At 35.7% G+C, this 10518-nt stretch overlaps 1 non-coding gene across 1 annotated transcript; it reads right to left on the reverse strand.

Annotated features, from left to right (window-relative positions):
* Positions 1-9323: 9323 nt before the first annotated feature.
* LOC124987701 (U6 spliceosomal RNA) lies at positions 9324-9430 on the reverse strand. The gene has a single exon (XR_007109229.1). It is a non-coding gene; the product is annotated as a U6 spliceosomal RNA (small nuclear RNA).
* Positions 9431-10518: the final 1088 nt, after the last annotated feature.

Below are 10518 nucleotides of genomic sequence, written 5' to 3' on the forward strand. Positions count from 1 at the left end.
GACCTTTTTGCTTCTCACTCTCAAGTGACTGGAAAAGGGCAGCACAGCCAGGACCCAGAAAAAATGTGTAAGGAGACCCCCTCAATATCCATTCTATCTTCAGTCAGAAAGATCATAGGAAGATGGGATAAAATAGAAGCACTAAGCAAACCACAATGCACGGTCTTGATCAAAAGGTCAAAGATGGACCTCCCAGGCACTGGAAGCCAAGTGTAGGTGAGAAAGCACAAGCTTCCATGTCAGCAGATACAGCTCAAATTCATGCTCTTCCCCTTACAGGTGTAGCCTTGGGCAAATTCTATAATCTAGAATGTATTCTGCAAAATGGACATCTTAATGCTCACTTCAAGGAGTAGTTTGAAGATTATAGATATGCTTATGAAATATTGAATGAATCCAGACTCACTAACATAAGGATGTCTGAGTGAAAATAGCTATTGCATTTACAGGTGTTACCCTTTTTGCCAGATTCTAAATAGGCTGTAAACAGATTTACATTACTTGGATTTCACCAAAATTATAAATTTCCTTGAAGAGCAACACTCCAAATATTTTTGTATTTCCAATGTACAGACCCTGGGTATCTAGGAGTGAACAAATTGCTACCAGCATACCAAGCCTCTCCTCTCTATTCTAGTTGTGGGTTGTTGTCACCATGTTGCCCTTTTCTCCAAGAAGGAAAACCTGACAAGGTATACTCTCTTTCCTTCCCTCCTCTAATCTGCACTAGAGAATTCTGAGGCTTTCCATTCATCCCTCACCTGCTCCTTGATAACCACCCAACTCTCCTATTCGATTTCTCCCACATCACTGCCAACATAAAACTCTGAGCCCTCGTTCACACCACCATTTCTCTGCAAGGAGCCTTGCATGCTAATGCTAATCTTGGTGCTTTTGTTCTGTCCCTACTTCACCTTTCTTAAGCACAATAATGCATTTGGTGACTATCCAGTATAGGAACCACCAAGATCATACTTGAAATTCTTTGAGAAATAGTTCAAAAAGTTTTTGAGCAATGAGATCATTAAAGAAACATAAGTTAGGTGCTTTTTCAAAGTCATCTCAACCCTTGTGAAATCACTGCTGTGAACACAGCACACAGCTACACAGGCCGAGGCAGGTTTTCCATCCTTCCTGCCAACCTTCCCTCACTTCTTCCACCAGCAGGCTGCCATAGAACCTTCCATGAACCCTTACCATTCAACAACCACAAACTAAGAATACTGCATATATGCCTCATGTAACCATCACAACAAATGGAGATATCAACGTTTGCCCTTTGCAAAAAACACAGCTGAGTCTTCAGGAGAGTAGGGAACTTGGTCAAAGTTGCACAGCTGTGTGTGGTAACACAGGGGTTTGCACGTACATTCTTTCTGCCTCTGAAGTCCTTGCTCTTAATTGAGCCGAATTGCCCCCCAGATGACCACCCCCACCACCATCTGCATCTGAATTTCTTCTTCTCTGTTCATGCTTACATGGGTAAATTCCAAAAACTTTCCTGTTCTTCGATCTCTAGTCTTTTGTTTTACTTTATAGCTCTTGAAAAATTCTACCTTTTGCTAGAAGTTGTCCTGATTGAAGGGAGCTGAGTAAAGGACCCCTTATTGGCACTCCCTCCCCGAAAACCCATTGCCCTTTCTACTCTCATTATTCACACTTTCAGTCTTAGGAATGTGGAAAACTCCCATTTCTAGAAGTTTCAAGGAACAGTATGATTGAAATCTGGTCATTTTCTTAGTCCATTTTATGCTGTTTAAATAGAACACTTGAGACTGCATAGTTTATAAAGAGTAGCAATCTATTGGCTCCAGTTTCCAGAGGCTGGAAAATCTAGCAGCAAGGTGCTGGCATCTGGGAGGGCCTTCTTACTCTGCATTAGCCCATGTCAGAGAAGGCAAGGGCAAAAGAGGGAGAGGGAGAAATAGAGAAGCCAAATCATCTTTTCATCAGGACTTCACACCCATGACAGTGGCATTAATCCATTCATGAGGACAGCTACTTTTTAAAGTTCCCATCTCTCAATTCTCTTGCACGGGGGATTAAGTTTCTAACACATGAACTTTGGGAGACACAATCAAACCATACCAGTCACTGTGGGAATATATGTGGATCTTGGTTTCTTGAATATTTTTTGCCTCCTTATTCTAATCAATTGTTATATTTGTCTCTGTGCCAATATAATACTGATTTAATTGTTACTGCTCTATGATAAATCTCAGTAATGGGAAAGGTAAAGTGCATATGCTATCCTTTCATATTAATTAAAAGTCATTTTGTAATTTTAATTGAAATTGCATAAAATTTACAGATGAATTTAGGAAGAGGTGACATCTTCATATATTGAGTCCTTCTAAAGCTCAGCAGTTATGTTTCTTCAATAATAAAAGTTTTCTTTTATCTTTAAATTTAATAGCTTTCCACATGAAAATATTTTTTAAAAATCTATTAAGTTTATTCCTTGCACTTTACTTTTTCTCATTATTATGTCTACATTCTTTTTTTTTTCATTTTCTATCTTGTTATTTTTGGTGCACCAGAGATCTATTTTGTTTTTATATGTTGAAGTTTTATCCCAGATATTTTTCAAGGTCTCTTATTAGTTCTAATATTTTGTTGATTCACACTGATTTTTATATGTACACATTGCCTACAAATATGAAATTTTCAATTCTTTTCTTTGAGTCATTATACTTTATTTGTTTTTCAGGTTCTATTGAATTTTCTAGGACCTCCAGGTCAATATCAAACAATAAGAATGAGAGCAACATCCTAATTGTGTTCCTGCTTGGGGGAGAATGGTTCTGAAGTTTTGCCTTTACTTGTGACATTAACCACAGATGTATGGTTTAGCATAAGGATATTCATTTCTTTACCCAACTTGCTTAAAAGATTTTTATCATTAATGTATACTGAATTTTATTAAAGACTTTTTGAGTAGCAGCTTAGGTGATTCTAGGATCTTTTCCTATTACTATTTTAATGTGATGAATTAGAAGTGTAAATATTTAAATATTGTTCCATTCCCAAGAAACTCTTGCTTGGTATAGATGGACTATTTCTTTAAAAACAATTCATTTTGCTATTGTTTCATACAGAATTTTGACATTTGTCTTTAAGATTTGTCTATATTTTTTCTTATTCTCATTTCAATAATAAAATTCATAAGTAATTAACCTTCTTTGTTTTTATTCCTCTGAAAAAGTAAAGAGAGTGATAGTATCATTCTTCAAGTTTGTCAAAGAAGTTAGTCTTTTCTGTTTTGTTTTGTTTGTTTTGTACCAGGGATTAAACTCAGGGGCACTTTACCACTGAGTCATATCCCCAGCACTTTTTATTTTTTATTTTGAGACAAGGTCTCACTAAATTGTTGAGACTGGCTTTCAACTTGCAATCCTCCTGCCTCAGTCTCCTGAGCCTCTGGGATTATAGGCATATGCCTCCACACTCAGCATAGTAAGTTATTCTTAAAATAGTCTGAGTCTGGTTCCTTTTGGGTTGGAGGTACAGATTTTTCTATTAGTAACTCAATGTATCTAGTAATTATTGATCTTGTGATGCTGACAACATTAAGTAAATTTTATATGATTTTTTTAATAAGATCACTGTTTTTAGTTAGCTTTTTACTACTGTGACTAAAAGACCAGATATGAACAATTTTAGAGGAGGAAAAGTTTATTTGGTGGCTCAAGGTTTTAGAGGTCTCAGTCCATAGACAGACAGCTTCATTCCTCAGGATTCAAGGTAAAACTGAAAGTCATGGTGGAAGAGTGTGGTGGAGGGAATTGCTCACATGATGATCAGGAAGCAGAGAGAAAGAGACCTCGCTCTCCAGATATAAAATATATACACCAAGGGCACACTCCCAATGACCCACCTCCTCCAGCCATACCCTATCCACTGTTAGGTACTGCTCAGTTAATGCCATCAGGGGATTAATTCACTGAGTGGGTTAACACTCTCATAACCCAACCATTTTTCTTCTAAATCTTTTTGCATTGTCTCCCACATCTGCTTTTGGGGGAATTCTCACATCTAAACCATAACAGCTACCTATTTGATGTGTTTTCAAATGTGCTATTATAAAACTGTTGATCATGTTCATTGTTTCAATAATTTCTAATGTTTCCTATCATTATACATATTAATTTTTGTTTCTAATATAGTGTTTATTTGATTCTCACTGTTTCATGACTAGTTTCCTAGAGGCTTATCTGTTTTATAATCATTTCCAGATCTTTAGCCAGCTTTTGTTGGCAGACTATTTTTTTTAATTTACCTAAAACAAACTGCATATATTTAAAATGTACAAACTGATGTTTATTCACATGTATATACTCAAGAATCCATCACCACAATCAAAACAGTGAAAATCTATATATTGCTTCCAAACATTACTAGAACATAGATAGGAGTAATATTTATTTGTAGATACCTTAATTTTTCCCTTCCATTCCTTCTCACCTCCCATGTCCAATCCCAAACAGATACTGATCTGTTTTCTGTCACAATGGATTAACTTGCACTTTCTAAAATGTTATATAAATTGAATCATCAGTAAGTAGTCAAATGATTACTCACGAAAAATGATTTGGAAGTGTGTCAATAGTTCACTTATTTTTGTTGCTGAGGAGTAGTCCATTGTATGAATATACCACAGTTTGTGAATCCTCTAACGTAATAGACATTTGGATTATTTCTTGTTTGGGGCTATTACAGATAATGTTGTGTTGGACATTCAAGTACAAGACTTTGTATGGACTTATGCTTCCCTGTCTTTTAGGGAAGTATGCAGGCATGAAGACGCTAAATCATCTGGTATGTATGTACATTCGTAGGAAGCTACCAGATGATCTTGCAAATTGGTTATATAATTTTACATTGCCACAAGTGCTATATGAGAACTCCATTTCCTCTATAAGTGCACCAACACTCAGTATGGCCCATCTCTGGAAATTCGGCCATTCTAATAGGCCTATGGTGGTATCTTATTGCGGCTTTACTTTATATTTCTTTAACTACCAATGATACTGAACACTGCTTTGTGGGCATAATATCACCTTTGTATATTTTCTTTAGTAAATAAATTTTTAAGTCTTTGGTACACTTTAATTTGGTTATTTGTTTCCTTATTTTTGAGTTTGGAGGGTATTATTATTTTTATGGATATGTCTTTCATAATATTCGAAAACATCTCTTCTCAAACTGACTTGTCCTTTCATTCTTTTAACTTTGTATTTTGAAAAAGAGAGGTTTTCAATTTTGATGAAATCCCATTTAACAATCTATTAGTTTATGGATTACTATGGGGATGTTGCATCTAAGAGAGATTTGCTGAACTTAAAGTCACAAATGCTCTCTCCTAATATATTCTAGAAATTTTGTAGAAGTCTTACATTTAGGTCTATGATCAATTTAGAGTTGTTGTTGTTTTTTTTAATTGAAACAGTAAAGAAAATAAGTTTATTTAACTGATATATAGGGGCTAAAATATCTCTGGAAAAACTAGGACATCTGGTTCAGAGGCTCTTTCAATAAGAAAAAAGAATTGCTGAAATCTCTTAGTTTGATGAGAAAGTTTTATATAAAGTATAAGATAGGAATTGAAGCTTAATTTGTTTTTAAATAAAGTTATCCAATTGTTTAAGTACCATTTATTGAAATACCATCTTTTCCTTGAATTCTTTGTACCTTTGTTAAATATCAATTTTTCATATGCATGTGAGCTTATTTTTGGGCTCCATATTAAATTCGATTGATCTATTTGTCTATCATTATGCCAATATCACACTGTCTCATTTTATGTAGAATTATAATAAGACTTGAAAGCAGCTAGTTCAAGCCCTTTGTTCTTTATCAGAGTTGTTTTGACTTTTGTAGGTCCTCTTCATTTTTGTAGGTCCTTCATTTCTATATGAATTTTAGAATCAACTTATCAATTTCTACCCCACCTTCTTCTCACTATGCCGTTACCCCACAAAAAGAGCCTTCTTTAATTTTAATTGCAATTGCATTGAATCCATAGGTCAACTTGGGCAAAATTAATACTTTTGCAATACTGACTCTTCTAATCCAGGAACATGATACACCTTTCTACTTAATTAGGTCTCATTTAATTTTTCTTAGGAATGTTTACAAATTTTTAGCAAACAGATTTGTCAAATCTTTTGTCAGATTTATCCCAATATATTTCATATTTTGGATGTTATTGTAAATGTTTTTAAGTTTCTATTGCTCATTGCTAATATATAGAAATATAATTATTTTTAATCTATTGGCCTTGTATTCCCAATCTTGCTAACTTACCTTTTAGTTCTAATAGTATTTTGGTGGATTCTGTTGGATTTTCTAGACAATCGTATTTTCTAGGAATGAAAGGAGCTTTACTTCCTATTTTTCAATCAGGTGCCTTTTATTTCTTTTCCTTGCCATATTGTGCTACATAAGTGTGTTAGTCAACTTTTCACCGACGTGATAAAATACCCAAGAAAAACAACTTAAAGGAGTAAAGATTTATTTCAGTTAATGGCTTCAGAGGTTTTAGTCCATGGTCAGTTGGCTCCATTGCTATGACCCTGTAAGGTGGGAGAGAGGGTATGATGGAGCAGAGCTGGTCACCTCATGGTGGCTGAGGAGCAAGATAGGAAGGAAGAGGCTGAGGACAAAACATAGACCTCAAGGTTACACTTGAAGGACCCATTCCCTTCAATTAGGCCCCATCTCCTACAGTTCCAAAAAAACTCCCAATAATGGCATCAGCTACAACACTGATCCATTAATGAGATCAGAAGGAACCCTCATGATCCATTTATTTCCTAAGAGCCCTCACCTCTGAACATTGCTGCATTGGGGATCAAGACTTCAACCCATGAGACTTTGGGGAACATTCCAGATTCAACCCATAACCATAGGACATCAGTACAATATTGAATCAAAATGGAAGGGGTGTGTTAAAATAAACATGGAAATAAACATTTTCGTTGTTTCTGATCTTGAAAGCGTTTTCACAGGAAAATAAGAAAGGAGTCATTCAAAAATCTAAATTCAAAAAATATAAACACTTAAAATTATTTAGATCATCTAATTATTTTAATCTTTAGTTTGATTAGGATTCAAATATATTTTCTATTTTCAGTAAGGAGTTACATGGAATACTGGGACTTAGATTTCTCTATATTTGATTTAATAAGGTTTCTAAGGAAAATCTTTTATTAAGGCTTTTACATGTGAAATATTTGAGGAAAAGAAAAAAAAAAAAACAGCATGGATCTTGGAATTATCACTTCTGTCCCTTAAATGTCACTAAGACAAATGGCAGGGGGAGGAGGGGTCAATGAGTACAAGTATTGTACCTCTATAGCTTCCAATTTCCGTGTCCTTTGCATTAGGGCACTGCCAAGAACTGTAATGAGAAATGCAACTTCTAGAGATATTGAGTAACCTTGCTCTGGCATCTAAAAAGTTACATGAGTGTGTGTGTGCGCACACACACACAAACACATGCCTACAATACCTAGCTTCTCACAAAGGACACCAAAGAAAGTTATTCCAAATCAAAATGAAAATTTGGAATTTATAATAATTTTGCCATTGTGATTACTCAAAATATCTTTATTAGGGGATATGCAGAAGGAACCTGACCTAAACGCTGTAGGATGCTCCTATGGCTCCACATATGGCTCATAGAATTTTCCATCTCCTATTTGAAACAGTCTTGATGGGATTGGCTCTGGTCAGAACACATCCAGATTCTGACACATGCCCGCAGCCTATCCTGCAGAGGAATCCCTATGATGGCCCAGAACAGGACCTGAACAGATGGCATGAAACATGCCCAACCAAATGATTACCACTCAGAAGGAAGGTGATAACTGTCCACCGACTGTAACAAGAAGACTCAGGCAACCTGGGCCAGGATTGTCACATTAGAGAATATTCATTTAAATCTTGGAACTTTACAGATTCATTTAATCCAAGCTTCCCATTTTACTGATAAAGAGACTGAGGCCTGAAGTACATTGATTTTTTTCCCAAAGTCTTTCAGCTGATTATCTCCAGAAGCAGAACAAGAACTCAGGTCTTCTGGCTAGCAGTCAAATACTCTTACAACAACTCTATTTTTTTCCTAGAAGTATTTGACATCTGCCATCAACAGCCCTGTCCAATTTTAAAGTAAAGACATGAGTTAACTAAAATTGCCCTAATGATTTTAATTCCACTCTTCCAGACGTGGCTTCATATGACATATGACAGTCCACAGAGTAATATTGTCAAGACACTTTTTCATTATAAAGCCCTATAAAAAAGAGTAAAATGAATAGCAAACAAATAATTTCCCCTTGAGGAACCCAGTATGCCTTAGCATTCCTTGCAGATATTCTTCAGCACCCTGTAGCTATTGTCACTACAGTGCTTAGCTGATTATGCCATAAGCAAGCATTTTCTCCATTTGGGAAAGAAAATCAACGTACAATTTAGTGTAGACCCAGTTTCTTGGGTCCACACTAGAAAATAAAAAATAGTGAGCTCTGAAAACTTGAAAATGCCAATCTGGTTTATCAAATCTGACAGATGTGTGCTCAGGGACCAATATTTTTTTTTCTTTTGCCTTGTCACTGCTATAGTCTGAATGCCTCTGTTCCACCAAAATTCATATGTTGGTCTCTTAAACCCCTGGTGATGGTGTTAGGAAGGGTGTCTTTGGTAAGGTATTAGGCAATATAGGAAGAACCCTCATGAATGCAATTAATGCCTTTGTTAAAAGGGCCCTAGAGATGACCCTTGCCTCTTCCACAGTATGAGGGTACAGAATGAAGACATCATCTGTGAACCATAAAGTGTGCCCTCACCAGACACAGAATCTGCCAGCAACTTGATCTTTAACTTATCAACTTCCAGAAAGTTAAGAAATGTTTCTGATATTTATAAGCTGCCCAGTTTAATGCTTCCCATATTCATCCGTGTTGTAGCATGTATGAGAGTTTCATTCCTTTTCAAGGTTGAATCCTATTCCATTGTATGTATATGCTGCATTTTGTTTATTCATATGGATAGATATTTGAGTTGTTTCCACATTTTAGCTATTGTAATACTACTATGAAGATGGATATACAAGTATCTTTTCAGCTCCTCCTGTCATTTCTCTTTTTAATGCTTTTATTGGTGCATTATAGTTATATATAATAGTTGAATTCATGTTGACATAATCACACATGCATGGAATTTAATTTGCTCCATGTCAGTAATCAGGGCCTCCTATCCTCCTACTCCTATTCCCTTTCCTCTGCTCTACTGGTCTTCCTTCTATTTATGTATTTTTAATTAAAAATATGGAACTCTTTATGAACGTGCATGCCATTCTTCCACAGAGGCCATACAAATCTTCTCTGCATTGTTCCAATTTTATCGTATGCGCTGCTTGAGCAAGTACTCCTGCAGTTGATTCTTTTGGATATATACCTAAGAGTATAATTGCTGGATAATATTATAATTCTATATTTAATTTTTAAGAAACCATCACATGATTTTCCACAGTAGCTATGGCATTTTATAATGCTACTTGCAATGCACAAGAGTTGCAATATCTCCATGTCTTTACCAATACTTATTGTTTTCCATTTTAATAATAGCTATTCTAGCAGGTGTGAATCAGTAGCACTTTGATGGCATGGAAATTATTTTTTCTGTTTTTTATCCTTTAGCACACTTTTTCATTTGTTCTAAGTAGTTATACAGAACAGTAGAATGCATTTTGACACATTGTACACAAATGGAACACAGTTATTCCTCTGGTTGTACAAGGTACCGAATCACACCAGTAGTGTAGTCATATATATATATAGGGCGATAATGTCTGTCTCATTCTACAGTCTTTCCCATCCCCACCACCCCACCCCTCTCCTCACTCTCCTCTGCACAATACAAAGTTCCTTCATTCTTCCCTACCCTCTCCCCCACTATGGATAAGCGTCTACTTATCAGAGAAAGCATTCAACCTTTGGTTTTTTGGGGTTACTTTATTTCACTACACAAGATATTCTCTAGTTCCGTCCATTTACCTCAAATGCCATAATTTCATTCTTCTTTAAGGCTTAGTAATTTTCCATTGAATATATGCACCACATTTTCTATATACATTCATCTGTCGAAGGGCATCTAGTTTGCATAGTTTAGCTATTGTGAATTGAGTTGTTAGAAACATTGTTGTGGCTGCATCACTGTAGTATGCTGATTTTAAGTCCTTTGGGTATAAACTGAAGAGTGGGATAGCTGGATCAAATGGTGGTTCCATTCCATGTTTTCTGAGGAATCTGCATTCTGCTTTCCATAGTGGTTGCACAAATTTGCAGAGACCCTACACCTAGTAGAAGAAAAAGTAGGGCCAAATCTGACTTCCTTAACAAGACTCCTAAAATGCAAGAAGTAAAAATAAAATCAATAAATGGGATGGATTCAAACTAAAAAACTTCTTCTCAGCAAAGAAACAATCAATAACGTGAAGAGAAAGCCTACAGAGTG

The sequence above is a fragment of the Sciurus carolinensis genome, chromosome 6, assembly GCF_902686445.1.
Source record: "Sciurus carolinensis chromosome 6, mSciCar1.2, whole genome shotgun sequence".
NCBI lineage: Eukaryota > Metazoa > Chordata > Mammalia > Rodentia > Sciuridae > Sciurus > Sciurus carolinensis.